We start from the raw sequence: 12,731 nt of genomic DNA, 5'->3' as shown, positions 1-12,731 counted from the left end.
ATAATTCTGGCTAAACCCAGCCTATTTCTAAAATGTCTCTTCCTCAAAATCTGATTTTACACCTAACCATAACCTTAACCCTAACCTTAACCACACTGCTAACCTTATGCCTAACCCTAACTTGAAATTAAGATCATGAATTGTTAGGATATAGCCAATTAGCCAATGTTTCACCAGGGCTCCGGACGAAAGTAGTGCACTATGTAGGGAATAGGGTGCCATTTGAGATTGAGACAGACTGTACTCTCAGAGTAAAAAACTGTTAATGATTGTAAAAAACAACAGACAAAACATTTTTTTTTAAACAAATTCATTTCACACATTAGACTAAGTAATTTCACACATTAGACTAACTAATTTCACACATTAGACTAGACTAACTCAAGAGAAATTATGCTGGAGAATTTGAAGGTCTTTGAACTTCTTTAAGGTAGTGATAACATAACGCCCTTGGACCGCCCCCCGATGATCAGATATGTTTGAAGATGACCTGAAGCCAAAGGTCAAGTTGAGGGTCACTGCTCTGTCTCACCCTGAAGAAGTATGAGAGGACTGTTACGTTACTCTTCAGATCAGGACTATGGGATGAGAGAGAGTCCGCTGACTGATCATGTACGAGATGTTGTTTTCACATGAGGACCAGGAGTAGTGAGCAGGCAGCAGTAAGTCGCTTTGGATAAAAGCGTCTGCTAAATGGCATATTATTATTATTATTATTATTATTAGTGTGCAGGCAGCAGTAGCGGCCAAAAGGCCTGTATGAACCATTTGATGCTATTCTGGTTGTCTGAAATTATAGGTCATACGTTTTATGGCTCTTGGCTTGTATTTCATTTTCCTGTCTCTCACAGTATTTGTGTCTTTCTGTCTGCTGCTATGAAATCTCCTCTGGGGATAATCAGAGTACTTATTAATCTATTGAAACACAGGGTAGATCATTAAGGGCTGTAAGTAAGCATTTCACTGTAATGTCTGCACCTGTTGTATTCGGCGCATGTGACCAATAAAATTTGATTTGATTTGATTACCTTTTAGTGTACTGGTAGGGCTTGATTGTTTTTCTTCTCCAATTAGGAGATTGTGTCCCCCTAAAGTCTATAATCACCACACACACACACTCTCTCTCTCTCTCTCTCTCCTCTCTCCGTATCAAGGTAATCACTAGTATCACAGCAGTTATTAACTTGTTTTGGCGTTTGGTTTTAGTTTCCTGTGATGCAATGTGATCGACGTTTAAAGCGAGTATCTACTTTGGAAAACACAGTAAGTAGAGCTGTGCTTTTGAACTCAAATCGCAGGCTGGGGCCAGATAAAACAGCGCTACCAATTGACCATTGAGCAAAAGCCTGTGTTGTGGTGTCTGTGAACCAATGTGGCAGTAAACCAGACAAACACTACGTCCCAAATGGCACCCTATGCCCTATATAGTGCAGTACAAATGTAGGGCTCTATAAAGGGAATAGGGTGACATTTGGAACGCATTAAGAGAATAGACTATCAACAGAAAGAGAAGGGACTGTCTGTACTGGCAGAGAAGGTCTAATATGGCAAGAGACTAAGAATGGAATAAAGAATCTAAAATATGAATAAACAGTAATGTCACCGTTAACAAGTATGGACGAGAGAGAGCGAGAGAGAGAGAGAGAGAGAGAGAGAGAGAGAGAGAGAGAGAGAGAGAGAGAGAGAGAGAGAGAGAGAGAAGACACCAGTCAATGAAACAGGAGAGAATATACAGTATCAAGAGAATAATCAGTGTGTGTGTGCATTAATTTATCTGCTCATCTGAGAGCGTGAGAACCCTGATGCCAGGTGCATCTGGAGAAGTTCAAAGGCATTGTGGCCACAGCTGAATCTCTAATCCCCTGGTTAATCTCATGTGTACACCCTATAAACTCTGACCTCTTAACACTATACCCGCTGATTCTTCATGCAACTTGATGCGTCCCAAATGGTACCCTATTCCCTTTGTAGTGCACTACTTTTGACGGGGGCCCATAGGGCTCTGGTTAAAAGTAGTACATTATATATGGAACAGGATTTCATATGGGACGCAGACCCTCTACCCTCTGCTCTTTGATTAGTTCTCTCCTCTCTCTAATACAGACGGAGGAGGAAGGGGGAAACCAATGGAGACAGAGGTTCCATCCCAAATGGCGCCCAATTCCACAACAGTAAGATGGTCTTCCCAGTTGATGTTAACAGAGATGGTAGATAAGTGTTTGTTTGGTATACTCTGACCCATTTAACTCATCATTGTTTATTTGAAATAGTGGTTGTGACTATTTACAGAAAACTGAGGGCACTTTATCACCCTTTTTGTCCCCCTTTTAAGTTATTAATATACATTTGTAATATTCCAAGCAGATAACTAACAAAACCAGTGTTCAAATACTAAAGAATGCACTTTCTGTTTTCTCATAAGACATACAGTTGAAGTCGGAAGTTTACATACACCTTAGCCAAATACAGTACATTTAAACTCAGTTTTTCACAATTCCTGACATTTAATCCTAGTAACAATTCCGTCTTAGGTCAGCTAGGATCACCACTTTATTTTAAGAATGTGAAATGTCAGAATAATAGTAGAGAGAATGATTTATTTCAGCTTTTATTTCTTTTATCACATTCCCAGTGGGTCAGAAGTTTACATACACTCAGTTAGTATTTGGTAGCATTGCCTTTAAATTGTTTAACTTGGGTCAAACGTTTCGGGTAGCCTTCCACAAGCTTCCCACAATAAGTTAGGTGAATTTTGGCCCATTCCTCCTGACAGAGCTGGTGTAACTGAGTCAGGTTTGTAGGCCTCCTTGCTCGCACACGCTTTTTCAGTTCTGCCCACAAATTTCCTATAGGATTGAGGTCATGGCTTTGTGATGGCCACTCCAATACCTTGACTTTGTTGTCCTTAAGCCATTTTGCCACAACTTTGGAAGTATGCTTGGGGTCATTGTCCATTTGGAAGACCCATTTGCGACCAAGCTTTAACTTCCTGACTGATGTCTTGAGATGTTGCTTCAATATATCCACATATCTTGCAAGCTACCCCCTTTTTCCTCCAAACATAACGATGGTCATTATGGCTAAACAGTTCTATTTTTGTTTCATCAGACCAGAGGACATTTCTCCAAAAAGTACGATCTTTGTCCCCATGTCCAGTTGCAAACCGTAGTCTGGCTTTTTTATGGCGGTTTTGGAGCAGTGGCTTCTTCCTTGCTGAGCGGCCCTTCAGGTTATGTCAATATAGGACTTGTTTTACTATGGATATAGATACTTTTGTACCCGTTTCCTCCAGCATCTTCACAAGGTCCTTTGCTGTTGTTCTGGGATTGATTTGCACTTTTTGCACCAAAGTACATTCATCTCTAGGAGACAGAACGCGTCTCCTTCCTGAGCGGTATGACAGCTGCGTGGTCCCATGGTGTTTATACTTGAGTACTATTGTTTGTACAGATGAACGTGGTACCTTCAGGCATTTGGAAATTGCTCACAAGGATGAACCAGACTTGCGGTGGTCTACAATGTTTTTTCTGAGGTCTTGGCTGATTTCTTTTGATTTTCCCATGATGTCAAGCAAAGAGGCACTGAGTTTGAAGGTAGGCCTTGAAATACCTCCAATTGACTCAAATTATGTCAATTAGCCTATCAGAAGCTTCTAAAGCCATGACATAATTTTCTGGAATTTTCCAAGCTGTTTAAAGGCACAGTGAACTTAGTGTATGTAAACTTCTGACCCACTGGAATTGTGATACAGTGAATTATAAGTGAAATAATCTGTCTGTAAACAGTTGTTTGAAAAAATGACTTGTGTCATGCACAGAGTAGATGTCCTAACCGTCTTGCCAAAACTATAGTTTGTTAACAAGACATTTGTGGAGTGGTTGAAAAACGAGTTTTAATGACTCCAACCTAAGTGTATGTAAACTTCCGACTTCAACTGTAAGTGATTTTGAACAAAGGACGATTCTTCAATTTTTTGTTTTAGTTGGGGCCTATCATGTTTACAATCCCAAGTCTGATATCTTCCTAACCCTCCCTTCTCTTTCCTCCAGATCCACTCCAGAGATGTTTACACTACAGTGGCACACACACACACACACTGTACATTCGTGCACACACACGCTGTACATAGAGTACACATTACGCACAAAAACACATATGCTACTGAGTGTACAAATGGCTACATAAACACACACACATACTGTCCTTATGCAACAAACACACACACACACTACAGTATTACGTCAGTCCACGCCCCGGCGAGTTTAGGGAACGGTGAAAGAAATGGTCCATCTCGAACCACAGCCCTGACCTTCACAGTGTTTTTGCTTCCCATATCTCCAGGCAACTCTTGCACCAGCTGTGTGTGTGTGTGTGTATGTGCGTGTGTACAGTATGTGGGTGTGTGTTACGTTCCTTCCCATGCGCACACACACATCCAGTGGTTCTCTTCTGGAGGAGAACATCTGAGAACCTTGCATCAGATACTGGGTCATGGGCCGGTGTGTGTGTGTGTGTGTGTGTGCGTGTGTGTGTGCGTGTGTGTGTGGTGTGTGTGTGTGCGTGTGTGTGTGTGTGTGTGTGTGTGTGTGTGTGTGTGTGTGCGTGCATGCGTGTGTGTGTTTGTGTGTCCCCCAGAGCCTGTTCTATTCTGATTCACACCAAGTCCCACTGTTGTCACCACAGTCTCTTTGATAATGGTTTTGATGTGAACTCTCCACTCCCTATAAGTCTTTTATAGCCCACCGGTGGATCCTGAAGTCATTGGGACCCTTCATTTGGCAAACAGTGAAACACTGTGCACTGAGTGTACAAAACATTAGGAACACCTTCCTAATATTGAGTTGCGCCCCCTTTTGCCCACAAATACAATCAGGGGTGGTAACTCTACAATTTACTCGAAAGACAAGGCACTCTGTGAAATATTTGAATAAGGCTTTACACTAAGCAGTGTTTTAATTTAAATAATAAATAAATAATTAGTCATTTAGCAGACGCTCTTATAGGAGCAATTAGGGTTAAGTGCCTTGCTCAAGGGCACATCGACAGATTTTTCATCTAGTCGGCTCGGGGATTAGAACCAGCAACCTTTCGGTTACTGGCACAACGCTCTTAACCACTAAGCTACCTGCCACCCATTTAACACTGTTCCGGTGTCTATATGGGTTCACAGACTCCACACATTCAGTGTTGATTTAACACTGTTAATTATTATTTGTGTGGTGGACCATTCTTGATATACACGGGAAACACAGCAGCATTGCAGTTCTTGTCACACTCAAACCACTGCACCTGGCACCTACTACCATACCCCGTTCAAAGGCACTTAAATCTTTTGTCTTGCCCATTCACCCTCTGAATGGCACACATACACAATCCATGTCTCAAGTCTCCTGAGTGGCGCAGTGGTCTAAGGCACTGCATCGCACTGCATCGCAGTGCTAACTGTGCCACTAGAGATCCTGGTTCGAATCCAGGCTCGGCCGCGACCAGGAGACTCATGGGCGGCGCACAAATGGCCCAGCGTTGTCCAGGGTAGGGGAGGGAATGGCCGGCAGGGATGTAGCTCAGTTGATAGAGTCCTTTGTTTCCATGAAATGAATACTTCTTCAGCTTTTGAGTGAGAGAAAGTTGTTTATACTGTGTGTGTGTCTGTGCACACACGTGTGACTGATTGCCTTTCATACTTGTGTGTGTGGGTGGGTGCCTGTCGTCCTGCATATTGATGGAAGGTACAGAGGACAACAACAATTGTGTGTGTCTGTTTGTTGACTGAGTTCAACAATACAGACGAGTAGCTACATATATCTCTTATATGTTGTGCACCCTAACCTTTCCCCCCCAAAGCCTATTCCCTTAGAAATAGTTCTGTGTTGCTCCATTGATACAAACTCAGATATGTTTTCTACCCTCTGATAGTTTAGGTTCAAATTAATCTGTTAATCTGACCCTAAAATGAAAGGTTAATCTGATCCTACGTCTGTAGTTAGGGGTAGAGGCTACGTCCCAAATGGCACCCTATTCCCTACATAGTGCACTACTTTTGACCAGAGCCCTATGCAGTGCACTAAATACAGAATAGGGTGCCATTTGGGACGTAGCCTCCACCCAGGCCTATTCACTTCCTGTATTTGTGTCGTTGTGTTCAATAACCTGCTGCCCATCAGTAGCGGTATGAAACGTGATGACCTTACTTAAGGTACCAAATACAGACACACAGCTAATAACACACACACACACACACACACACACACACACACACACACACACACACACACACACACACACACACACACACACACACACACACACACACACACACACACACACACACACAGTATATGATAGAATTCCAGGAGCATCTTCACCTGTAGCATGACAGAGGAGGACCAATTAAACATAACACCTAGGGTACGTTCCAAATGGCACCCTATTCCCTATATATTGCACTAGTTTAGAACTGAGCTCTATGGGTCCTGGCCAAAGGTAGTGCTCTAAATAGGTAATAGGGTACTATATGGGGCGCAGACCTATTAGGCTAAAAGGCTAAAAACAGACCTGTACTCACTGGTACAATATGCAGACAAGAAGTGAACAAGTGCAGTGCCTTTTTGACGTCAGCAAAAGTATGGTTTGGGAACTACTGTAGAAGAACATTGTTATGTAAGGTTGAAGTATGACGTTTAGACATTGCTTTTCGTATTCTCTGACACCCTCTCTCTCTCTCTGGGCTCTCTCTCTCTCCCTCTCTCTCCCTCTCCTTCGATCCCTCTCTCTGGGTTCTCTCTCTCTCTCCCTCGCTCTCCCTCTCCTTCAATCCCTCTCTCTGGGCTCTCTCTCTCTTTCCTCTGTCCCTCCCTCTCTCCCTTTCTATGGGCTCTCTTTCCCTCTCCTTCTCTCTCTCTCCCTCCCTCGCTCTCTCCCCTTCTCTCCCTCCCCTCTCTACCTCCCTCCCTCTCTCCCTCCCTCCCTCTCTATCTCTCTCTCTCCCTCCCTCGCTCTCTCCCTTTCGCTCCCTCCCTCCCTCTCTCCCTCGCTCTCTCCCCTTCTCTCCCTCCCTTCCTCTCTCCCTCCATCGCTCTCTCACCTTCTCTCCCTCCCTCCCTCTCTCCCTCCCTCGCTCTCTCCCCTTCTCTCCCTCCCCCTCTCTCCCTCCCTCCCTCCCTCCCTTCCTCCCTCTCACTCTCATTCTCTAACTCCCTCTCTCCCATGGCAGGACATGAGTTGAGCAGTAGCAGCAGGTTCAGCAGCAGCCTGAAGTCTTTGTGATGGCATGCCCAAAGAATTCCTGTCCCACATTTCACATTTCACTGCTTTGCCTCCTCAGGACACTCCAATGCCTATCCCTCTCAAACGCTCTGCTTCTGTTCTCTGATTATATCGCTGTAATGTCATATTGTCTTCATTCCATCCCCATTGTTCTCTGTCTAACAGAGAGACAAGGGATCCGTTCCAAATCACACCCTATTCCCTACGGGCCCTGGTCGAAAGTAGTTCACTACTTTCAGGGACCAAGCCAAGTATTTTCATCTCTGACTACATTGTCACGGGATTAGGGTTGCAAAATTCCAGGAACTTTTAATAAATTCACTAATATAGTGCTAAGCACTATATTACCATAATATTTTTTCTGACCTCTTAATAAGAAAGAGGCACAAACTGAAGACTGCAACAAAATATGTATTATTGCTCTCATCTATCACATCCACTTATGTTAGCTTGTTCAAAAGCTTTAAAACTGGCAGCAAAGATTTTCAAAGTACTCCAACATACAGAATAAACCAACAGACGACTTCAACTACAATAACATTCTGAGTAACGGTTACAGATCATTTTTGTTGTTGTTGGTATGACTGTGATATGTTGTTGTTTATCTACCTTAGTTGAATGCACTGACTGTAAGTCACTCTGGATAAGAGCATCTGCTAAATGACCAACATTTAAATGTAAAAACAAACACTTGCAAAGCATGCTAGGTATTTTTCTAAAGAGCTCCGCACCAAACAAGTACAGATTTGGTCAGTGTGGACCAGATCCAAATCTAAACTAATCATAGACGTATAGGCTATGTTTCAGAAGTTTGAATATCACAGTACAGTAGGTACAATACAGTACAGGATAGTTTAATTCAGTATAGTAGAGTACAGTTTAGTTCAGTAGAGTAGAGTTTAGTTCAGTAGAGTAGAGTACAGTTTAGTTCAGTAGAGTAGAGTACAGTTTAGTTCAGTAGAGTAGAGTACAGTTTAGTTCAGTAGAGTACAGTACAGTTTAGTTCAGTAGAGTAGAGTACAGTTTAGTTCAGTAGAGTACAGTACAGTTTAGTTCAGTATAGTAGAGTACAGTTTAGTTCAGTATAGTAGAGTACAGTTTAGTTCAGTAGAGCAGAGTAGAGTTTAGTTCAGTAGAGTAGAGTAGAGTTTAGTTCAGTATAGTAGAGTACAGTTTAGTTAAGTAGAGTAGAGTACAGTTTAGTTCAGTATAGTAGAGTACAGTTTAGTTCAGTATAGTAGAGTACAGTTTAGTTCAGTAGAGCAGAGTAGAGTTTAGTTCAGTAGAGTAGAGTAGAGTTTAGTTCAGTAGAGTAGAGTACAGTTTAGTTAAGTAGAGTACAGTACAGTTTAGTTCAGTATAGTAGAGTACAGTTTAGTTCAGTAGAGTAGAGTACAGTTTAGTTCAGTAGAGTAGAGTACAGTTTAGTTCAGTAGAGTACATTAGAGTAAAGTAGGGTACAATACAGGACCGGACCAAACCTGAACCAATTATAGACGTCTACGTTTGGGTTAAATCAAGGCCGGGTCCGGACTGGACGTCTATGATTGGTTTAGATTTGGTTCGGACCGGACCAAAAATCAACGTCCGTGGACCTTGAAATCAAGGACCAAAATAATACGTCCAAAAGACATCACCTGACGTCAAATGCTTAGTGGGCTCTTACCACTGACCCTGCAGCCTGCTGAGTGTTAGAATGGTTAACTCTATTCCAACGGGGGTAGAGGGCATTTTAGTACGAAATCTGGGAATCGTTTGTCAAGGCTCCACAGAAGCTGTGTGTGCGTGTGTGTGTGTGTGTGTGTGTCTTGACAGGCTTCGTTAACACATTTAATATGTGACAATGTCCATTGGCAAAAACAATGGAAACTGGATCTGAGCAGAATGTGTGTATTCAGTGTGTATAAAATGTAATAGATATCTACACCTTATTCCTGACGTTCATATTCAATGCAACAAAAGGAGCAGTCTAGATAATATGAAAACACTTACCTTTTCTATGGTTATGGATCCACAACCCTCAGGCTGTATGGAAAATATCCTTGCTGCTTTGATTTGGTTTTAGCCTGATTTAGCCTGATTTCGCCTGGTTTAGCCTGATATAACCTGGTTTTAGCCTGGTTTAGCCTGATTTAGCCTGGTTTAGCCTGATTTAACCTGGTTTAGCCTGGTTTAGTCCACGTTTATCCTACCGTCAGCCTTAGTTGATCCTGGTTTTATCCCAGTTAGTCTTCCTCAGATCCCTGCAGCCAGTCAGTGTGTGACTGTCGTCCTCCTCCAACTCTCCTCTAACACTGAACACTGCTGCCTGCCTGCTGCCTGCAGAAGAACTGGGTCCTCAAAACAAGTGGAGAGAGAGAGGATGAGAGAGAGAGGGAGAGAGGGAGGGAGAGAGAGAGAGAGAGAGAGAGAGAGAGAGAGAGAGAGAGGGAGAGAGACAGAGTAGTAAGGGAGAGTGGGAGGAATAAAGGGAGGAGCACAGATCGAGACCTAGATGGATGAAAGAAAAATAACAACAAAACTAGAGAGAGAGGGGGGTAGAGAGAGAGAGAGAGACAGAGAGAGAGAGAGAGAGAGAGAGAGAGAGAGAGAGAGAGAGAGAGAGAGAGAGAGAGAGAGAGAGAGAGAGCTAGGGAGAGAGAGAGAGAGAGAGAGAGAGAGAGAGAGAGAGAGAGAGAGAGAGAGAGAGAGCAAGAGAGAGAGAGAGAGAGAGAGAGAGAGAGAGAGAGAGAGCTAGAGAGAGAGAGAGAGAGAGAGAGAGAGAGCTAGAGAGAGAGAGAGAGAGAGAGAGAGAGAGAGAGAGCGAGAGAGAGAGAGAGAGAGAGAGAGAGAGAGAGAGAGAGAGAGAGAGAGAGAGAGAGAGAGAGAGAGATTGTTTATTTCACTTTTGTTTATTATCTATTCCATTTTCAATTGTTTGAATGATGTAAATGTACATGTTTAGATAATCCAAGGTTAACCTGAAGGCACAAAAGGTTTGATTGGGTACCGTTAATGAAAATAATATCGTGATGTGAGAAGGACTTCAACAGGACTGACGTTTACATTTCCGACTTGAAAAGAAGACAAAATAGTCAAGAGATTGTCAGAGAACAATACTCCTCATGCTGCTACAATTATAGTAATTATACCGTAGGTACAGAGGTCTTCCGTATCAAACTACTAAAACAACGTCTTTCTGCTCACGTGCCAATTACATCGATGGAGTTGCTGTCACAACAACTTTAAGAGCGGTCTACTGCTCGATAACACACACACACACACACACACACACACACACACACAGACACACACACACACACACACACACACACACACACACACACACACACACACACACACACACACACACACACACACACAGACACACACACATTCTGTAACCAGCTCCTTGCCGTGATGACGGACTAGATCTTAATGAGGGAGCTCTAAAGGCTCAGTGATTTCTGTCAATCAAATCTCTCCATTCTAAAGAAGAGATGAATGCTTGACAGATGATTGCTGCCCCATAGGGTTCTGGTCAAACATGCACTACAAAGGCAAGGGCTCTCCAACCCTGTATCCTGGAGAGCTACCATCCTGTAGCTTTTTGCTCCAACCCCAGTTGTAACTAACCTGATTCAGTTTATTAACCAGCTAATTATTAGAACAGGGTTGGAGCGAAAACCTACAGGACGGTAGCTCTCCAGGAACAGTGTTGGAGAGCCCTGATATGGACAATAGGGTGTTATTGAGGGTTTGGGTCAGAGGAAAGACAATGAAAACACACTGCCTCACATCTGGCCATACACCACACCTTTAGAAAAAAAGGTTCCAAAACGGTTATTCGGCTGACCCCTTTGAATAACCCTTTTTGGTTCCAGGTAGAACCCTTTTTGTAGAAGGTTCTACATGGAACTCAAAGGGGTTCTACCTGGAACCAAGAGTGTTCTACCTGGAACCAAATCAGGTGCACTATTCAAAGGGTTATCCTATGGGGACAGCGAAGAACCCTTTTAGGTGCACAGTAACTTTATTTTGTGCACAATAACTTTATTTAGTTTTGTTTGTGTAATTGAAAACAGGCTTGTTACGAGAGGCTTATCTAGAGAGAGGCTACTGGGAAAAGCAGTGGACATCAACATGGAAGGCTAGTTGACACACAAGGCATGTAATAATGACGTTGAGTGGCAAAAACATTCCCTGAATACACACAAACAAATGGTTCTAATCAGTACCAGATAGGGGTTATTTGGCTTGTAACCATAGCAGACCCCTTTTCTGTGCTATATGAAAACGTTTTTTAAAGGTTCTATAAAGAACCATGCTCATATGGTTCTAAATAGAACCTTTATGGTGCTATAAAGAACCATTTCCTAAGGTTATGTAAAGACCTATTTAAAAAAGGTTCTATATAGCACCAAAAAGGGTTCCACTATCGTTACATCCATTTTTGGTGCTATGTAGAACCCCTTTTTATGGTTCTTTATAGAACCTTTATGGAGAATGATTCTATAAATAACCTTTCTCAATCTCAAAGGTTCTAGAGGTAACTTTTTGAAGAACAATACAGGGTTACTTTTTTCTCTTTAGCCATTTGATATTGTGTTAATTTATAATTGTGTTAATTGACATGTTGAATCAGGTGTGCTAGATCTGGAATGGCTGAGGGTTCCTGAGGAGAGGTTTGAGAACTACTTATTTAGACAACAGTTCTCAATTGACGCAAGGCCATACGGTTGCATAAAAAAAGAGCTGTGAGCAAACTACGCCCCAAAATATTCGAATGAGCCGCCGCCCCTACATTTTAATTATCACTAAAAGACCCAAAAAAACTTTTGTGAACTGGAAATAACTATTGAAGGGCTCAAAGGGTTATTTGAGTCATTATGGTTCCACATAGAACTATTAAGGAGTGTACATTAGGGAGTATACGTTAGGCCCTTATTATAAATTACTTACACTCCCTAATGTTCTATGTGGAACTATGACTCAAAGAGGCTGCTGAGGGGAGGACGGCTCATAATAATGTCTGGAAAGGAGTGAATAGAATGAGTTTGCTACCATTCCGCTCCAGTCATTACCACGAGCCTGTCCTCCCCAATTAAGGTGCCACCAACCTCCTGTGAATAAGGGTTACCCCGAGAAAATCGAACCTCTCTGGAATTAAGATGGATGGCCCTCCCTTCAGCAAAAATGTATTTTAACTAAACCCTCCCTGAACGCTTGAAAAACAAAACTAGTGACCCTCCCCTATACCCAAAATAATAATTGAAACATTAAGTGGATAGCAGAGAACATGCCTACCACTTACCCTCACTTCGAGGACAGACCAGAGAGTTAGATATGCAGTTTTAGAAACTGTTCTTTGACCTGTAAGCATTACATGGCAACACAGGAATTTTGACAGCACACAGGGCTGCAGGCCAGAAGGTTGTGGGTTCACAGACCACCGTGGACAGGAGTAGGGGTGGAAAGTTCTCCTT

Source organism: Coregonus clupeaformis, chromosome 31, assembly GCF_020615455.1.
Source record: "Coregonus clupeaformis isolate EN_2021a chromosome 31, ASM2061545v1, whole genome shotgun sequence".
NCBI lineage: Eukaryota > Metazoa > Chordata > Actinopteri > Salmoniformes > Salmonidae > Coregonus > Coregonus clupeaformis.
The sequence above is the reverse complement of the archived record's forward strand: the minus strand, read 5'-3'. Positions refer to the sequence as shown.